General features: G+C 40.8%; 1 long non-coding RNA gene across 1 annotated transcript; it reads right to left on the bottom strand.

The window, feature by feature from the left end:
- Positions 1-1605: 1605 nt before the first annotated feature.
- On the bottom strand, positions 1606-9716 carry LOC119425774. The gene is made up of 3 exons (XR_005187581.1): positions 9684-9716; positions 9288-9339; positions 1606-1668 (listed from the first exon to the last, which is right to left on the bottom strand). It is a non-coding gene; the product is annotated as an uncharacterized LOC119425774 (long non-coding RNA).
- Between the last annotated feature and the right edge of the window lie 8353 nt (positions 9717-18069).

The following is an 18069-nucleotide window of genomic DNA, read 5'->3' as shown; positions in this document are numbered from 1 at the left end:
AATGTCCAGAGGACCAGATTTAACTTTTTTAGATTTTTCTACCTGGATTATTGAGCATGCATCAGGATATAAACTGTTGTTGGAATAAGGGGTGATGGACCCGATTTTGTTTCGGTTTTCATTTACAGATATTGCAATTTGTTCAGGCTGGAGCGCGAAGTGTGGTATTTATGTGTATACATTTTTCCCCCCCTTTTTTGACGAGGGCGGACGTGAAAAGATTTAACAAAGTAAAATCAGGTCCTCTGGACTGTTTTTGTTGAAATGTTTCATCTTTCATCCAAAAGGCTTCATCAGTCAAGAAGTCTTTTGGATGAAAGACGAAATGTTCAACACAAAGAAACCATCCAGTGGACCTGACTTAACTTTGTTGGATTTTTCTACCTGGATTATTGAGCATGAATTAAGATTTTTTTCTTCCTGGATTATTGAGCATGAATTAGGATATGTGAGGAGATTTTTTTTTATCTCTGCTCCCTTTCATTCATGATTTGATGCAGCTTGTGTTTAGAAGGTATATAAATATATTTTTTGAACACAAACACTTTAGTGTCGATGTGAGTGAACAAATCAGTGCATCAGACTTGAGCCAGTGGTGAAGAGGGGGGGGACGTTCTTGAATAAACACGTTCAGACTAAAATAAAATTAACAGTTTTTAAAGATGAATACCTCCACTTTTTTTTAACCTGACCAAGTCTCTTGAAAGCTTTATCCACAGCCACTGTGCTTAAATTTGCTATACAAAAAAAAACAGAAAATAAAAATAATAATAATATATGCACAAGCAATTTAGTCAAACAATAGACAGTTGAATTACAAACACCTACGTACCACATAGTTCAAGCAGTGGTTGTAGCTGGAGGAGTGGCTGGAGCTTTTCAACCTGGTTGAGCACAGCAGACAGTAGACTTGTTGTCTCCCTTCCCATGACACTATCATGAGCTGGTTTAATCCTGTAAATTAAAAATGCATGATTAAGATCAAAGGAACTCATAAGCAAATGTACTGAGTGAATCTATACATAAAGTAAATACTTGCCAACTTTAGAAGCATTTCCTCTTAGCGTCGTCTTGCTTGCAGACACGTGGGAAGGCTCTTTGTGTAGTTTCTTGAGTTCAGGTGTGGCAGAGTTCAGGTGGGGAGCAGAAGGCAAGTTTACCTCATGAAGATTTAGTGCAACAGCAGTATTTTCTAAGGATTTCTTCAGGTGTTCCATTTTAGCAGAAGCCTTTGTGTCCTTCTGGTTATGTGGTGGTTTAGCTAGTTGAGCCATAGCCATAGACGTAGCCTTAAACCAAGGTGCAACTAAGGCTTTGGAAGTCACTTTAGCAGGTTTAGAAATAGTTTCCATCTTGGAGCATGGTGCAGGCACTGTTGACCCTACTGCACAAGACTGTTCCTTGGATGCAGTTTCGCTTTTTTCCAGTGGTCTGGACACTGCTGTGGATTTTGCAGCTGATTTATGTGAGAAGGCTGAGCTAGAGGTTCTTGTTAAAGTAGAGGAGGTTGCAAATTTATGTGGACTTCCAGCAGAAACAAAAGGCAAGGCCTAGCTTTTTTAGGATAGGGCGTAATGGTTTATTACAGATTGGGTTTGATTTAGAGGTGGTTTCTGTCCCAGACATGTGTTCAACTGCCATACAGCCATCTTGGTCAATCTTCACAACCTTTCAAAGAAAAAAAAAATAATTATCTGGTGGAAAAATAATTCTGACATTACATATAGTAATTTAAGATTTTTTTTTTGCCAACAATTAATACTCTGATCTTGTTGAATACTTTGTTGTATGAAAGTTAAAGTTTCTCTTAGAGCAAAATCAATAAAAGGTCTGTTTGATAAAGCACCCCCTCAAAGACAAAATCAGGAGTAGCCAAACAAAAATCATTTAAATTAGTTAACTGTTGTAAGGAAAATTTATCAAATCGCAATATTTTATCATCCGTTTTCTCCTAACACCCCCCCCCCCCCCCCCCGTTTCAGCTGCTCCATTCTTCAGGGATTGCCACAGCAAGTTAGCTCGTAAGGATTTGGTCATTGTTTTACACCAGCTGCGCTTCATGATGCAGGCCACCAAGCTACCACAGCTCTGTGTGGAGCAGAGGGCTGCCATCTAGGACGCCCAGGAAAGCAGAAGGCAGAGGGGGTTGGGGGTGGAGTTAAGGGCCTTGCTCAAGGTCCTCATTTGCTTGCCTTACAGGATGCCTCACCTTTCCCCACCCACATTTTTTGTTGTGCAGGGAATTGAACCAGCGACTTTCCAATCACAGGCTTGCCTTCTCCAACTTCTCCTTTCTCCCCAATCAATTAATGTAAACAAGTTGTGCTATTATGAAGGCATATTAAATGAACATTAAATGGTTGAAGCAGAAACAATTACTATGCCCAGACTTAAAATTACGTTATTTTATTTTTCCCCATTTCTGCACCGGTTCAAACTGACAATCAGGAAACTGTTGTTTCAGTGCATTCAGTAATGCAATACAACATTATGTTCAGATCAGAACAAAATTAGCTGACCTTGTTGCTGTCTATCACAAAATTGACACGTTTTTCGAATGCAGCTGAGGCTTTTACAAGTTTAACAGAAGACAATGCCGACGTTGAAAGGGGCTTCCTCCCGCTGGTTTACTGAAGTAGGGCCTTTAGTGTGCGAATTGCTGTAAATATAAACTAAAGTCATGTAACAGTGTTTAGTAGAGAGCATTTTTGAGAAACAGTCAATTGTTTTCGTCCAGAAAAAAAAAAAAAGTTGCATGAGAAGTGAATTTTCATATTGATTTGACCACGGTTCCATTTGTGCTTTAGATAAGCTGCAAGAAAAATAAACTGTTTTGGTCGCCATGACCCAGGAATGGTTCTTTGCATCAATGTCAACACAGTTCAAGGTCAGAAAGGAACATACCTACACACACACACACACACACACCTGAATCTCCAGTTTTCTTCCCAGATTGCCCAATCCCCTGTTCATGAATGGGAGATTTGGCAATTTTCTCTGGCCAGCTGACGTGTTTTTTTTTCCCCTGTAATAAACCTTATTTTGCTTTTTGTAAGTCTGGTATTTAAATCATGAAGCTAACCACTTATTCTGCACTTCAAATTTACTTACCTAAAAATAACCTAAATATTAAAATCTTACCTGGTTGAAAGATTTTTTTTTTTTAATGTTATTGTACATAGTTTTGTTCACTTCAACAACCTAATGGATGAAAAAAAAAAAAAAAAAAAGAAAGGACATTTTAAAGCTGAGCTGAAGCCTTTGAGGCTTAGCAGCCATCGTCAACTATCCGATACCATTCTTGCCTTGGTGAAGAAATATTTTCTTGTATAAAATGTGCCGAAGTAAGTTTTATGCCAAACGTTGTCAGTGCTCCACAGGTTGGATGTGATGAGGAGGAGAAAGATACATTTTGGAAAAATCTGGATGAAGTGATGAGAGTATTTCCAGGGAGGAGAGAGAGTGGTGATTGGAGCAGATCTGAATAGACATGCTGGTGAAGGAAACAGAGGGATGAGGAAGTGACGAGTAAGTTTGGTGTCAAGGAAAGAAACCAGTGTTAGAGAAAATAAAATAATCATATACTCTTTTGTTAATGATAAAATGTTTAATGTTTAAATGCACTGTGAACTGAAGTTATGAGTTCAACGGATGCCTCCTGGGCCCTCCTGGACAAATTTGTCCGTTTGTTTCACAGCTCCTCGGTTAAAGGAAGTATCTGCAGAAAAACGCCTCATGAGAGAAATTGTCTTAGTAAGCAGATTGTCACAAGGTGTTCCATTGTTTCAAAAAAGCGATGCCTAAGTGTTTAAACTAAAAGGAAATAACATGTTATTGAAAGTAGCTGAAACTGTCTGATTTTAAATGTCAGAGAATAAATGTCCAGATGTTTTAAACCACAGAGGGAAACCTGTCAGCAAATTGATCTTTAGAACTGCTTAACAAACACTTTCTGATAAGATAACATCCTGAATGCTGACTGAAGAAACTGCTGTTTTCCTTTTTTTTTTTTTCATGTAATGATGTAATTACCCACAGAATGTTATAAATTGTATAACACCTCCTTTATGTTCAGATCTCCTTCTGGCTAGGGGTTCAAGTCTGCTTTAAGGACTCCTGGTGAGAACGGGTTCTCTCTTTGCTGCAAAGAAAAATAAATCTGCGCTTGATTTTAAAAAGGTGTCCCTGTCTTCAGCTGAATTTTAGACTTATACGCTCTTTAAAGTCTATTTTTTAAGCTTTTACACCAGGAAGGACAGTTGGTGGTGGATTTGGTCAAGAGAATGGAAATGGCTGTAGTCAACACCTATTTCCAAAACAGGGAGGAACACAGAGTGACCTATAAAAGTGGAGAAAGGAGTACGCAGGTTGACTTCATTCTGTGTAGAAGAGGAAACCTGAAGGAGATTGGGGACTAAGATTGTGGCAGGGGAGAGCATGGCCAGACCGCATTGGATGGTTGTGTGTAGAATGACTGTTGTTGTGGAAGAGAAAAATAGTAAAGTCAGAGAAGAAGACCAAATGATGGAAGATTAAGAAGGAAGAATGTTGTGAGAAATTCAGAGGCACTGTTAAAGGCTCTGGGTGGCAAGAAAGAGCTTCCAGACAACTGGGCTACTACAGCAACAGTAAATAGAGAGACAGGTAGGAAGGTACTTTGTGTATCATCTGGACAGAGAATGGATAAGGAAACCTGGTGGTGGAATAGTGAGGTGCAGGAAGTTATGCAAACAAAGAGGTTAGCCAAGAAGAAATGACCAAGAGGATTGAAGAGAGGAGACAGAAATATAAGGAGATGGGACGTAGAGTAAAGAGGGAGGTAGCTAAGGCAAAGCAGAAGGCATATGAGTTTTATGGGAGGCTGGACACTAAAGAAGGTGAGAAGGACTTGCACCGATTGGCGAGACAAGAGGGATCAGGCTGGAAAGGATATGCAGCAGGTTAGGCTTGTTAAAGATAGGAATGGTAATGTTGTAACAAGTGAGGACAGAGTTACGAGAAGATGGAAGGAGTACTTTGAGGAGCTAATGAATGAATGAAAAGAATGAAAGAAGAGTAGAGGTCATAGAAACTGTGGACCAGGAAGTGGGAAAGATTGAGGGTGAAGTCCAGAAAGCTCCAAAAAGAATAAAGAAGGGGAAGGCAGTAGGACCTGATGACATACCAGTAGAAGTTTGAAAATGTCTTTGAGAGATGGCAGTGAGTCCCCCCCACCCTTCTTTCGGCTGCTCCCTGCGTTAAGGTTGCCACAGCGAACTAAGTCGCAAGAAGACTTGGCAGTTATTTATTTATTTTTTTAACATCGAATGCCATTCCTGACACAACCAAGCCCATCAAGCTCCACAGCCCTCTGTGTGGAGCAGAGAGCTGCTATCCAAGACACCCGGTAGAGCAGATGGTGTGAGTGCTTTACCTACCCCACCCACATTTTTTGATGTTGTCGGTACCGGGCCTTGAACTGGCGATCTTCCGATCACAGGCCCACCTTCTCTAACCTCTGTGCCACCACTCCCCAATTTGTGGCAGTGAGGTTTTTGACTCAAATATTCAATGGCATATTTGAGGGTGAGAAAATGCCTGAGGAATGGAGAAGTGTGCTGGTGCCCATTTTTAAGAACAAGGGTGATGTACAGAGTTGTAGCAACTAGAGGGGACTTGAGTTGAGTCACCTAATGAAGTTCTGGGAGAGAATTGTGGAAGCTAGACTTGGACGAAAGGTGACCATTTGTGAGCAGCAGTATGATTTCATGTCAATAAAGTGCACCACAGATGCCATCTTCGCTTTGAGAATGCTGATGGAGAAGTACAGAGAGGGTCAGAAAGAACTCCATTGTGTCTTTAGAAAAAGCATATGACAGGGAGGAGGTGTGGTATTGCATGAGGAAATCTGGAGTGGCAGAGAAGTACATTAGACTAGTACCGGACATGTATGAGGACAGCAGGACACTGGTGAGATGTGCTGTAGGAGTGACAGATAGCTTCAAGGAGGAGGTGGGATTGTATCAAGGATCGGCTCTGAGCCCCTTCTTGTTTGCTCTAGTGATGGACTGACTAACAGATGAGGTCAGGCAAGAATCCCCATGGACCATTATGTTTGTAGATGACAATGTGGTCTGTGGTGAGAACAGGAAACAGGTGGGAGAGAACTTGGTATACACTTGAAAGAAGAGGAACGAAAGCCCCCAGTATACTCCCACGTATGTCCATACGCGGAGGTACACACGTATGTACGCGGAGGTACGAGCATGTCCAGCAAAGCTCAATTTTTACGACCGCGTACGCATACCATACCATTTTATTTATAGAGCACTTAAAACAGCGACAAGGCCAACCAAAGTGCTGTACAGACAGAACAACAGGTAACACACAAAGCAAAATACAAAATAAAGTAAATCAGAATATAGACAAAAAAACGATGCAGATAATGACGACAAACCAGTGTGGAGCATACAGGTTCAAAACACAGATCATCTAGTGTTGAAAGCTACTGAATAGTAGTGAGTTTTTAAACAGGACTTGAAAACCGAGAGGTCTGTCTGACAAGCAGAGGTAACTCATTCCAGAGTCGTGGTCCTGCTACAGAGAAGGCCCTGTCACCTCTGCACTTAAGACGAGTTCCTGGAACTGTGAGGAGTAATTGGTCCGCTGACCTCAGGGAACATGGTGGGACATACGGTTGTAGCAGATCAGGGGGGGGGGGGGGGGGGGGAACTGTTCAGTGATTTGTAGACATACAGTAGTATTTTGAACTGGATTCGAAAGTGAACCAGTAACCAGTGCAGTGAGGCCAAAACTGGTGTAATGTGCTCTCTTTTGCCTGTACTGGTTAAAAATCGGGCTGCTGCATTCTGGACAAGTTGTAGTCGTGCTATGGAGGTTTGACTGATACCAAACAGGAGTGAATTGCAGTAATCAAGCCTAGATGTAATGAATGCATGTATTACCATGTATTACCGTCTCCAGGTTATTTTTGGACAATATGGGCTTCAGTTTAGACAGCCGCCTCAGTTGGAAGAAACATGATTTAACAATCATGTTTACATGATTGTTAAGTTTCAGGGAAGGGTCCATTATCACGCCCAGATTAGTGACTCTTTGTTTTTCTGACAGGGTTAGAGCGGAGAGGTCAATGCAGTGGTTCGTGATTGTGTCATTGGGAGGGAACAACATGACTTCAGACTTCTTTTCATGGAAACTTAAGAAGTTTAAAGCCATCCAGTCCCTGATGTCAGCCAGGCAGTCGAGCAAATGTTGAATAGAGCATGTGCCATTGTGTCTTAGGGGGAAGTAAATTTGACAGTCATCGGCGTAGAAGTGGAAGGGCATGTTGGGTTTCCGGAAAATAGCACCAAGCGGCAGCAGGTATAAAAAGAATAGGAGGGGACCCAGGATGGACCCCTGCGGAAACCCCCATTTAAGCACTGCCGCTGCAGAACTTAAATCCTTGATGGAGACGCAAAAGGATCTGTCAGTGAGGTAAGATCTGAACCAATTGAGGGCTGACCCTGCGATGCCCACCCACTGCTCCAACCTAGCAATGAGGATCTCATGATCGATTGTGTCAAAGGCGGTTGTGAGGTCCAACAGGATAAGCAGCACAGAATCACCGGTATCGGTGGTTAAGAAAATGTCATTAAAGACATTCAGCAGGGCAGTTTCAGTGCTGTGGAGAGGTTTAAAGCCAGATTGGAATAGCTCCAAGATGGCGTGACCCTCCAAGAAGCACTTCAACTGGGACTCGACTATTTTCTCCAGTAGTTTAGAAACAAATGGGAGTTTGGAGACAGGCCGATAGTTGGAAACGACTGAGGGGTCAAGCTTTGGTTTTTTTCAAGAGAGGCTGGACAGCAGCGTGTTTATAGGATTTTGGCACCACGCCAGTGGATAAACTACTGTTTACTATATCAAGAATGGACGGACCTAGAGTTGGAAAAACCTCCTTTAGTAGTCGAGGGGGGACCACATCAAAAAGGGGGAACCAGACGGTTTCAAGCTGCACATGACCTGCTCTAGAGAAGATAGAGTGATGGGTTCAAAATGGTCAAATGGAGCTACAGATTGAGGTGGGATGGATGGATCATGAGTTGGAGGGGAATGAGAGCCATGCTAGGTCAAAGTAAACACACCAAGTAGGGGCAAACGGTTAACTTATTTACCATCTGTACATATATGAAAAGATGAAAATGTGTAGAGGTTTGGAGCAAGCTTAAATTTTTTTTAATTTTTAGACATAACAGAAGGGGTTTTGCTCAATCTGAGAGTTTGCCAAGATGGGTGCCGTTTGGCATATTGTTTTTATACTACTAGTGCTTAGCGCATTTCTAGTTAACGTTTTTCTTAGATCTTTACCGTTTTTCCCTTTACATTTTACACTTTGGTTGGATGTAAAGAACCTTGAATCCTTAAAGGAAAAGCAAGAGAGCAGAAGGCAATGAGAGCTCCAAAACCTGTAGCTCACTACTTTGAAGCACTTTCTGTTATGTTCTGTTCCGCTACACAGACGACTCCTTCAACTCATGCCTTCGTCAACACCGTGGGTATCGATTTCAAGGTCAAAACAGTCTTCAGCAATGACAAGGGGATCAAGTTTCAGATTTGTAACCTCCATTGGCTCCCTGTCACTCAGCACATCCATTTTAAGATTCTCCTCATCACAATCGGACCCCTCTACACCTGACCAACCTACTCCATCACCACACTCTTCCTTGTTCCCTCCGCTCCTCCGATGCAAACCTGCTGTCGCTCCCGTGTAGGAGCGAGCTCCGAACCTGGGGAGATGGAGCCTTCTCCATCACTGCCCCCACCCTCTGGAACTCACTGCCCCAACAGCTTCGTGCCTGCTCCAATCTCCCCACTCTTAAGAAAAAGCACAAAACCCACCCGTTTTAAATTGCTTTTAATATTTAAAAGTTGCCCTTATGCGTTTTTATGTTGTATTGCTGATTTTATATATTTATATTACCCTGTAAAGCGTCTTTGAGTACTTAGAAAAGCGTTAAATAAAAATGCATCATCATCATTAAATACAGACACTAATTAGACAGAATGAAGAACACCTGTGGTGATTAGGATCAGCTGTGCACAGAGCAGAACTTGAGGAAAAACAGGGGTGCAGGAAAAGCAGAACAGACATACTTGTCTCAGAACATGAGCTGGCAGGTCAAGGGTAAGCAACTGGTGGTACAGTACTAAGAAAACCAAAAGGCATTTAACATTGCAGCAATATTGTCAAATCAAAACACCAATTTAATCATTATTTTAAAAAATTAAATATTACAATATCTCACCTTGTTGAGGTCTTCCAGAGTAAACCATGTCACACATCAATTCATTGTTGCACTAAAAAGTAAATGAAGAAAAAGTGAGCCGTACGCCAGTGCGTTTAAAATTAAATCCAAACAAGCAAGACAGAAGACCATGAAACTAGACATGCAAACATCAAGCGAATACCAAGACAGCCAAATAACAGGAGGAACGCATACAAATTGAGTACTGAAGTGGAAACGCAGTGGACTATAAATACACATGCAGGTGATAAATTGTAACACACAGGTGAAACTAATAACAGCCAATCAAGGAGGCAGGAAGTCAATTAGCAACAGGTATAAAAAGTGGTAGTTTCAAAGTAAAGCAGAAGTAAACAAACAACATTTGGCTGCTAGGGTTGTTTTTATAATACTTACTGGTACTTACTTGTTCAGCATTTCTGCAAAAACATGGCCTTCCTTGACAACGTAATTTCCTCCGTTGTCATGACAACTCACTTTGCAACCTTAAATTAACAGTGAAAACAAGATTAAACTCGGATAACATGGAATATTAAATGAATTTAGACATACAATATGCACATCCATGAGACCAAAAAAAACATAAATTCTTGGCATAAAAAGACAATAACAGTGCGTTTAAAATGCATTAATAACCGCTTAGCTAATAACATGTTGCTAGCTGGTAGCAATATTTACTTTATAAAAGCGTCCCAAATGTTTCAAAAGTCCTGCTGTTCACTTGTGTATACGTATGATTGATTGTCCGTGAAACTTATGAGCTCTTTAGCAAAAAGTAAAGCTTATCTGCGGTTGTTTTATTTTTTGCTAACTTTACTGTATGTGCCATCCTGTTGCATGGATGAGTTCTCTTAACAAAGATGGCTTCCTTCACTCTCTCAACAATAATGTGCCATCCTTGCTTCTTTTTTCTGTTAGCAGTTAATTAAGTTAATTATAATGAACAAAAATAGCTATTCTTGCTATATATATATATATATATATATATATATATATATATATATGATCTTCTGCCAGTTGTTTGGAAAGGTGAGTGGCGACAAGTTGCAGCGTCTGTTCCGTTTTAACTTACAGCACTCGTTAACACTTGTTGTGTCTAAGTCCGTGTGTGTGATGGGAGGCTGCAAGCTTCTTACCAGTGTCCGAACCTTGAACCAGAACCAAAAACCTTGAAGGCCAAAAGAGGGAACCAAATTTAAGAACTTGTGCTGGAAAGTTACCAAACAGACCACACAGATAAGCGGAAAGCAAGGATGTGTATTCGCGTGCATCAATGTGAACCGTTGAAAAGGTGCTACATTCACGTGCACTCGGACATCCGAACTTTACGCACATAAACTCACCACTTCGGATTGTATTGGCGTTTAAATATGCCAGGCCACCACATTCGCACTCCTTCTCCAAAGAGATGCAAAATTACAAAAAGAAAAAAAAAAAAAAAGGAGGCAAAATCATCGCAAAGAGACGCAAAAGTCTCTTTGCCAATCCCCTTAGGCAGGAGGCTGCGGTCCATTCGGACCAGAACCTCCCGCCATAAGAACAGTTTCTTCCCGTCTGCTGTTGGACTCCTGAACACTCATAATGCTACCTCATAATTTCTGCTTTGGTCACATTACATCTGTATTATAATTGAATACTCCATCTGTACTGTTTTCTAAGCATTTTTATTGTTTTCTATTGTATGGGTGTACTATGGTTATGTTATGTTTTTAATTTTACTTTATTTACACAGGTCTTATGTCTTATGTAATGTTCTCATTTTTACTTAATTTTTACTTTATTTTTACTTTATTTTACTTTACTACTATTCGCACCTTATGTCGAAGCAAATTCCTAGTTTGTGAACCTCGTTCATTGACATGGCGATAATAAACTGATTCTGATTCAAAAGTCAACTGTTAACGGTAGATTAGCTCTGTCAGTGAGTTTTATAGGTACAGCCAATAATTTGGTTTCACAAAGAAAAGTGTCCAGTACAGGGGTCTGCAACTTGCGGCTCTGGAGCCACATGCAGCTATTTGGTCCCTCTGCAGCGGCTCTTTCAAGCTTTGACCAAAACTGACATAAAACTGAATTTTATTGGTTGTTAGAACAACAACTAAAAGGGCTAGTTTTAGCAGTTTTCCTGTCATTTATTTTGCAAATATGAATACTAGAAACATTATAGGAGTAAAACATACTCACTTTCACTTTACGCTTTATTTCTTCAAAGTAGGATACATCATTTTTCTACAATAAAAAAAAAAAATCACATAACAATGCATAGTTTATTGTTTTAGTTTTAGAAACTGGGCAAAAACTATATATATTTTTTCCTTCTTTACAAGAATCTCGTCTTTTATTTTGTCTTAAAATGTAAAAATCTCAATAAACGTTAAATATCATTAGATAGTTTTAGATTTATAAAATCACTGTCCAGAAAAGCGCCCACCAACAAACTTAAAGTGGTCCGTGGGCCACCAGTTGAGAATCCCAGTTGTAGCAGGTATTGGGGCTCCGGACACGTTTAATTTAGTGAACAAAGGGGCTGAAATGGCTCTTTTGATTGAAAGGTTGCAGACCCCTGGTCCAGTAGTTCATGAAATATTTAGCTAACTCTTAGTGGTTATTACTAAAACTTTAATTAATAAATAACATTTAAATTATATTTTCTAACACTACACAAGGGCAAGAACATAAATGCCTCACAACTTGACTGAACAGAGTTTGTCCCTAATTTTATGTTGCACATTTTAAACTGAGACAGCTGAAAATGTTACAGCAAATGATTTGTGGCATGTTTATCTCTAGACTAACTCAGCTGCAGACTCATAGAGAGTTCTTAACCCCAAGTCAAAACACACATTGCAAATTCAGAGCTTGAATAAAACATTTTAACTGTATCAAAGGCCCATGAAATAAACACATTTATTCTCAACAAGAAGCTAAATTGGCACCAAAAAAAAACTCTTTAAACTCTTACAAGCTTGAGTCAGGTCCTCTGGATGGATTCTTCTTTGTTGAAATGTTTCTTCTTTATCCAAGGCTTCTTCAGTCTGAGGAGCTGCAACAAACTCAGTCTTATAAATAGCACCATAGTGGATCGACCAGTTTGGTGTTGACAACTAGCTGTTCACATGCAAAAGGAGGACCATCAGCCTAACAATCGATCGTTAGAGCCCTAACAATTGGGCGTTAGCACCCTGATGGCTGCTTGCTATTCACAGCAGGCTGAGTGATGCAATAACAACATTGTAAGGGGGTGACAATTGAACACGGAGGCCTCTGCCCCTGTTTACTGATGGATGAGTTCTCTTAACAAAGATGGCTTCCTTCACTCCTCTCTCAAACCAACGTTCCCTTCTGTCAAGTATGTGCACATCTTCATCCCTGAAAGAGTGACCGCTGGCCTGCGGATGAATGTAGACCGTAGTCTGATCAACATCATCAGGCCAAGACTGCTGTTGCCAGTTTGTCAACAAGAAACTGGTTGGTGCACTATGAGAAGGTGCTATTTATATGACTGAGTTTGTTGCAGCTCCTCAGACTGAAGAAATATTTTGGATAAAAGATGAAACATTTTAACAAAGAAGAATCGGTCCAGAGGAGCTGACTTAACGTTGTTGGATTTATCTGCCTGGATTATTGAGCATGCAAAAACCTGATCTTGAAATAAAATGTGTTCTTCCTTTTTGTCACAACAAACTGAAAGAAGGGTAAACTTTCAAGTCTTTCCCAGTGTAGTAGAACCAGCCTCTTCAGATGAAGGCAGAGTGAGGTATGTTAGCAGGTAACAAATGTGACATGTTAGACTGTGAACTAACTAATAATTTATGCTGGAAATGAGATAATTACAGATGTGTTTGTAGTATATAACGTGACCTTGGCACAGCAAAAAGTGTTCTTAAATTTTGCTGACTGCTGCATTAAATTTAAATAAGTGCATTTGTTCCAGTGATAACCTGAAGCTTTGGCAAAATATGCTGTGATTACCATCAAATGGTAAAGTCTGAATAGCACCAACTTTTCATTAGATAAAAGCTTCAAAAGTGAATTTTTAGTTTTCATTTAAAAAATGAATGACATGGTAATAGATGACTGTAACCAGTTTGTTCACGTTCCTTTTGAATTTAAGTTACCACTTGGTTTCTTAGTCCCGATTCTGGGTCCTCTGGGGTTTTTTTTATTTTAAGAACATGTTCGAACAAAGAGTAAAGTGTGATGTAAGGCGTGACACTTTGAGTTAGAAGGTACCCCATTTTCCATTGTCTTGGTTTTTCAAATCAACACTTTTTCCATAAATGTGTTAATTTTAATGGCTGGGGAGTTTTTTGAAGAGTTCAGACATGTTAGTAGGAGACAAGTTAATGGACATCTGATCCTCCTTTACTCAGCTGCAGCAGCCTGGAAGAAATGGAGCTGTAAATTGTGGAAGCTGTCAGTTTCAGCCGATAAGAGACCTGCTGACTCACTCTGCTTGTGTGTGTGTGTTGACAGTGTAACGTTTCCTTTTTTCCAGAACCAGAGAAAGGAGATGTCTGTACCGTCTTCTTCATGCATAACAATATGACATGATGTGATTCTAGTTAGTCTTATTTGTTTGAGACATAAAGTAGGAGGAGTATGTATGTTTTATCTGTGTATGCATATTTATGACGGTATAAAAGCATATGCACAACAGAGCTGGGGCTTTGTTACTGGGGACATTTTGAGGTTCGTGGAACTTGTTGCTTTTAGGCTTGGCAACAGATTACCTCCTGCCGTTGGGTCCTTTATGTGGAGGACAGAATGTGACAAAAATAAATAAACACATAATAACGAAATGTATGTACCAACTGGGTCATGTAAATGTGGGGAGGTGACCCCCCCCCCACCCATCTGATTGCCCAAAAAAGTCCCCCTCAGGGGGAGTGAGGAAAACAGGGCCCTCTCTTTATTATTAGCTGCAAGAGAAAGAAATAAGATGCTCTTTCTTAATGCATTAATTAGTTTGGAGCAGTCGGACCGGGGAGTCCTCTTACCCTGGTTCTTAGGATAATCCTTATAGAATTTCCGCACAGGTAAAAGGCAAATCTCCTCTTCCCCAGGAGGGGGATACAGGCCTCCCCTAAGCAGAGCAGCTATTCCAAATTGGAAGGATTGGGGCTTTGGGCATACCCGGGCCAAGAGATAGGAGGATGGAACAATCCTGGTCTCGTCTTAACCAGTGAAGAGTTGGGTCCAATCTCGTCTCAGAGAGACCCAAGATAAATCCAAGACTCATCTGAGACCGGCGTGTTCCATCTCCTTCGGGTGCCCCCGCCCTCCGAGCTGCGTGCTGAAGTCCTTTCTGCTCTTCTCTTCCTCCGGCTTGCTTGAGCCCCGTTCTGCCTGATCAAGGGACTTTTATACACTTTTTCCCCCTCCCCCGAGGAGGTTCAAATGTCTCACTATACGCCTCAACCAATCACTCCTCTCATTGGGACATATGAGATCATGCTCAGAGGTGGCATTAGGCATTTACTTTTCAAAGTTTACTTTTTAATTTAATCAATTTGAAAGCGGTTAATGCTTTTCCTCCTATTACCAAATTAGCAGGGGAATTGCCTCATGCACTCTCGAGATTGGGACATATGAGAACATGCTCAGAGGTTGCATTAGGCGTTCACTTTTCAAAGTTTACTTTTTAATTTGATCAGCTTGAAAGCTGTTAATGTCCTTTCTTCATTACCAGGTCAACAGGGAGTCGTATAATTTATTCTCAATCTAGCTCTTCCTCTGCTTGAGATTGGGTTCAGGCCTTCCTTTGTTTTACACATTTTGTCAGCAATGAGTAGCTATTAAAAAGGATAGAAACAAACATCTAATAACGTCATGCAAACTGTTAACAAACTTTTAGGTACCATTTAGCAGCATTGGTTTGAATATAGTCTGATTTCAACTTATTATAACTGGCTTCTTCTGCCTGGATGCCAGTTTTCCAACAAGCCTCAGTCTAAGACATGCTGTAATTCAGTTCAAGGTGGTGCACCCACCATCTGCATTGGTCCAAAGACAAACTGTCCAAGATTAAAACTGACCTGGATCCTGCATGTAACCGCTGTAAACAAACTCCAGCTATGCTCGTACATACATTCTGGACTTGTCCAAAGCTGCGGGGCGATTGGCAATTTATTTTTGATACCTGCTCTGGGTTATGTGGAACAACTGTGCACTCGTCACCATTCATTTCATTGTTTGGGGTGGCCCTATATACGTCCATCAGCAAGTACAAGATGTGATTGCTGTTGGCACTCTTCACCAGGAAACTTATTTAATGCAGATTGAAAGAGCTGCATCCCCCGGCATTTGAACAATGTTCACCTAGAAAAGATTAGATATACTCTTAGCAACGGACTCTGGTGACTGTGTTGTCCTCCTGCTTTTAGATCTATCAGCTGCTTTTGACACCGTGGACCATAACATCTTACTTTGTCATTTGAAGAAATGGTGCAGCACTGGACTGGTTGAGGTCCTACTTAGCAGAGCGTACTTACTGTGTCTGCCTTAGTGACCATGTGTCCTCCTCTGCTCCTCTCTTGTGTGGGGTTCCACGGGAATCCAGTTCAAATATGTCTACAAATTGCTGAACAGTCCCCCCCCCCCCCCCCACTCTCTCGTGATTTGCTACAACCGTATGTCCCACCACGTTCTCTGAGGTCAGCGGACCAGTTACTTCTCACAGTTCCAGGAACTCGTCTTAAGCGCAGAGGTGACAGGGCCTTCTCTGTAGCAGGACCAAGCCTTTGGAACGAGTTACCTCTGCTTGTCAGACAGGCCCGATCCCTCTCGGTTTTCAAATCCCGTTTAAAAACCCACTACTATTCAGTAGTTTTCAACACCAGATGATCTTGTGTTTTGAACCTGTATGCTCCACACTGGTTAGTCATTATATTTATTATCTGAAACGTTTTTATGTCTATATTCTGATTTACTTCATTTTGTATATTGCTTTGTGTGTTGCCTGTTGTTCTGTCTGTACAGCACTTTGATTGGCCTTATCGCTGTTTTAAGTGCTCTATAAATAAAATGGTATGGTATAGGGCTCAATCTTAGGCCCCTTCCTCTTCATGCTGTACCTGCACCCTCTTGGCTCAATTTTTTTTAGAAAATATGGGATCTCCTTTCATTGTTACGCAAATTATAAGCAGATACAGTATAATGTCCCACTAAAGAAAAAGGACACTTAACTTTCTGGTCCCTCTGTTTTCATGTCTGGAGGACATAAAAGCCTGGATGGCTGTGAAATTCTTAGGGAAAGACTGAGGTGATGGTCTTTGGAAGCTCCACTAAGACTCCCAATATAGATGTTGGCTCCTTGGCCCAGTACATCAGGCCAACTGTTACAAACTTGGGGGTCAAAGTCGATGCTGGACTAAAATTAGAAAACCATGTCAGAGCTTTTTTTTTTCCCACCTGAGGCAGCTGGCTTAAGCTGATTCTTTCTCAGCGACATTTTGAAACAGTAGTTCACGTTTTTGTGAGCACTTGACTGGACTACTGTAAAGCACTCTTTACAGGAATCAGTGATTCATGTATCCGTCAGCTTCAGATGGTACAGAATGCTGCTGCATGGTTTTTAACTGGCACATGAAAGTCTGACCACATTTCTCCTATTTAAGCCTCCCTGCACTGGCTGCCCTTACATTCCAGGATTAATTTAAAAATTCTTTGATTTGCTTTTAAAGCTCCTAATGGACTTGCCCCACCCTATCTGTCAGAGTTGCTACATCCGTACACACTCTCTCGATCCCTCAGGTCATGTGATCAGTCCTGACTGTTTAGAAGACAAAGCGTAAGCTCAGAGGAGACCGTGCTTTTGCTGTGGCAGCTCCTTAACTATAGAACGACCTTCCCTTGAACATCACAGACCTCTTCCCTGTCTGTTTTTAAAACCTTTCTTAAAACCATCTCTTCTCTGACCTTTCACACCATCTGAAATGTTGACTTGTAATTATTTTAATCGCTTTTTATTATCTGATTGCATGATTGTTTTATGGTGTGTACTGTATGTGTACAACTTTTATTATGTGACTTTTATTTTAATCATTTTAATTATCTGACTGTATGATTGTTTTGTTGAGTGCACAGCACTTTGGTCTTGTACGTATTTAAAGTGCTCTATAAATAAAGCTGGTATGGTATACTGTTACAAATAAAGTCCAGTTGTTTTTGTATTGAACGTTTTTTTGAATTCATCATGTCCTGGATGACTGAGAATCTTCACCAGCATATACTCGACTAGATACTAGATATACTACTATACACAAGGTTCTGCTGAGATATTTTGGGACACTTGGCAGCGTCTTATGTTGAGGATATGTCTACAGCAGGGCTGTTCAACTGGCAGCCTGCGGGCCGGCTCACAGGTGACTTCAATCTGGCCCACTTCATAAAAAACAAATTTCTGGGGTTCTGGATTTGGGTTCTGTTTACTGCATTTATGATTCAATGCAATAAAATAAACAAATTTAAAAGGTGACTGATAATTGTAAACTTTTGGTTTATTTACGTAATGATTTTAATCGCTGGATGTCCAGCCCCTGAGCTGTTGGCTTTCAGAAACTGTGCCATCCCCCACCCCTGAGCAATTTTGCTGAATAGCCCTGGTAAAGGGAAATATTTGGAATTATTCCAGTGGAGAGTCTAAGAACAAAATTAAGTGACAATACTAAAAGTTTTAAGATCCTTTGGCGGTTCTTGATGGATTACCTGCCCAGTGATCTACGTTCTGACCTCCTGAAAGGAGAACTTGCGTTCGTCTGGAAGTAATAATACATAGTAA

The sequence above is a fragment of the Nematolebias whitei genome, chromosome 19, assembly GCF_014905685.2.
Source record: "Nematolebias whitei isolate Nwh7 chromosome 19, NemWhi1, whole genome shotgun sequence".
Lineage (NCBI taxonomy): Eukaryota > Metazoa > Chordata > Actinopteri > Cyprinodontiformes > Rivulidae > Nematolebias > Nematolebias whitei.
The sequence above is the reverse complement of the archived record's forward strand: the minus strand, read 5'-3'. Positions and strand labels throughout refer to the sequence as shown.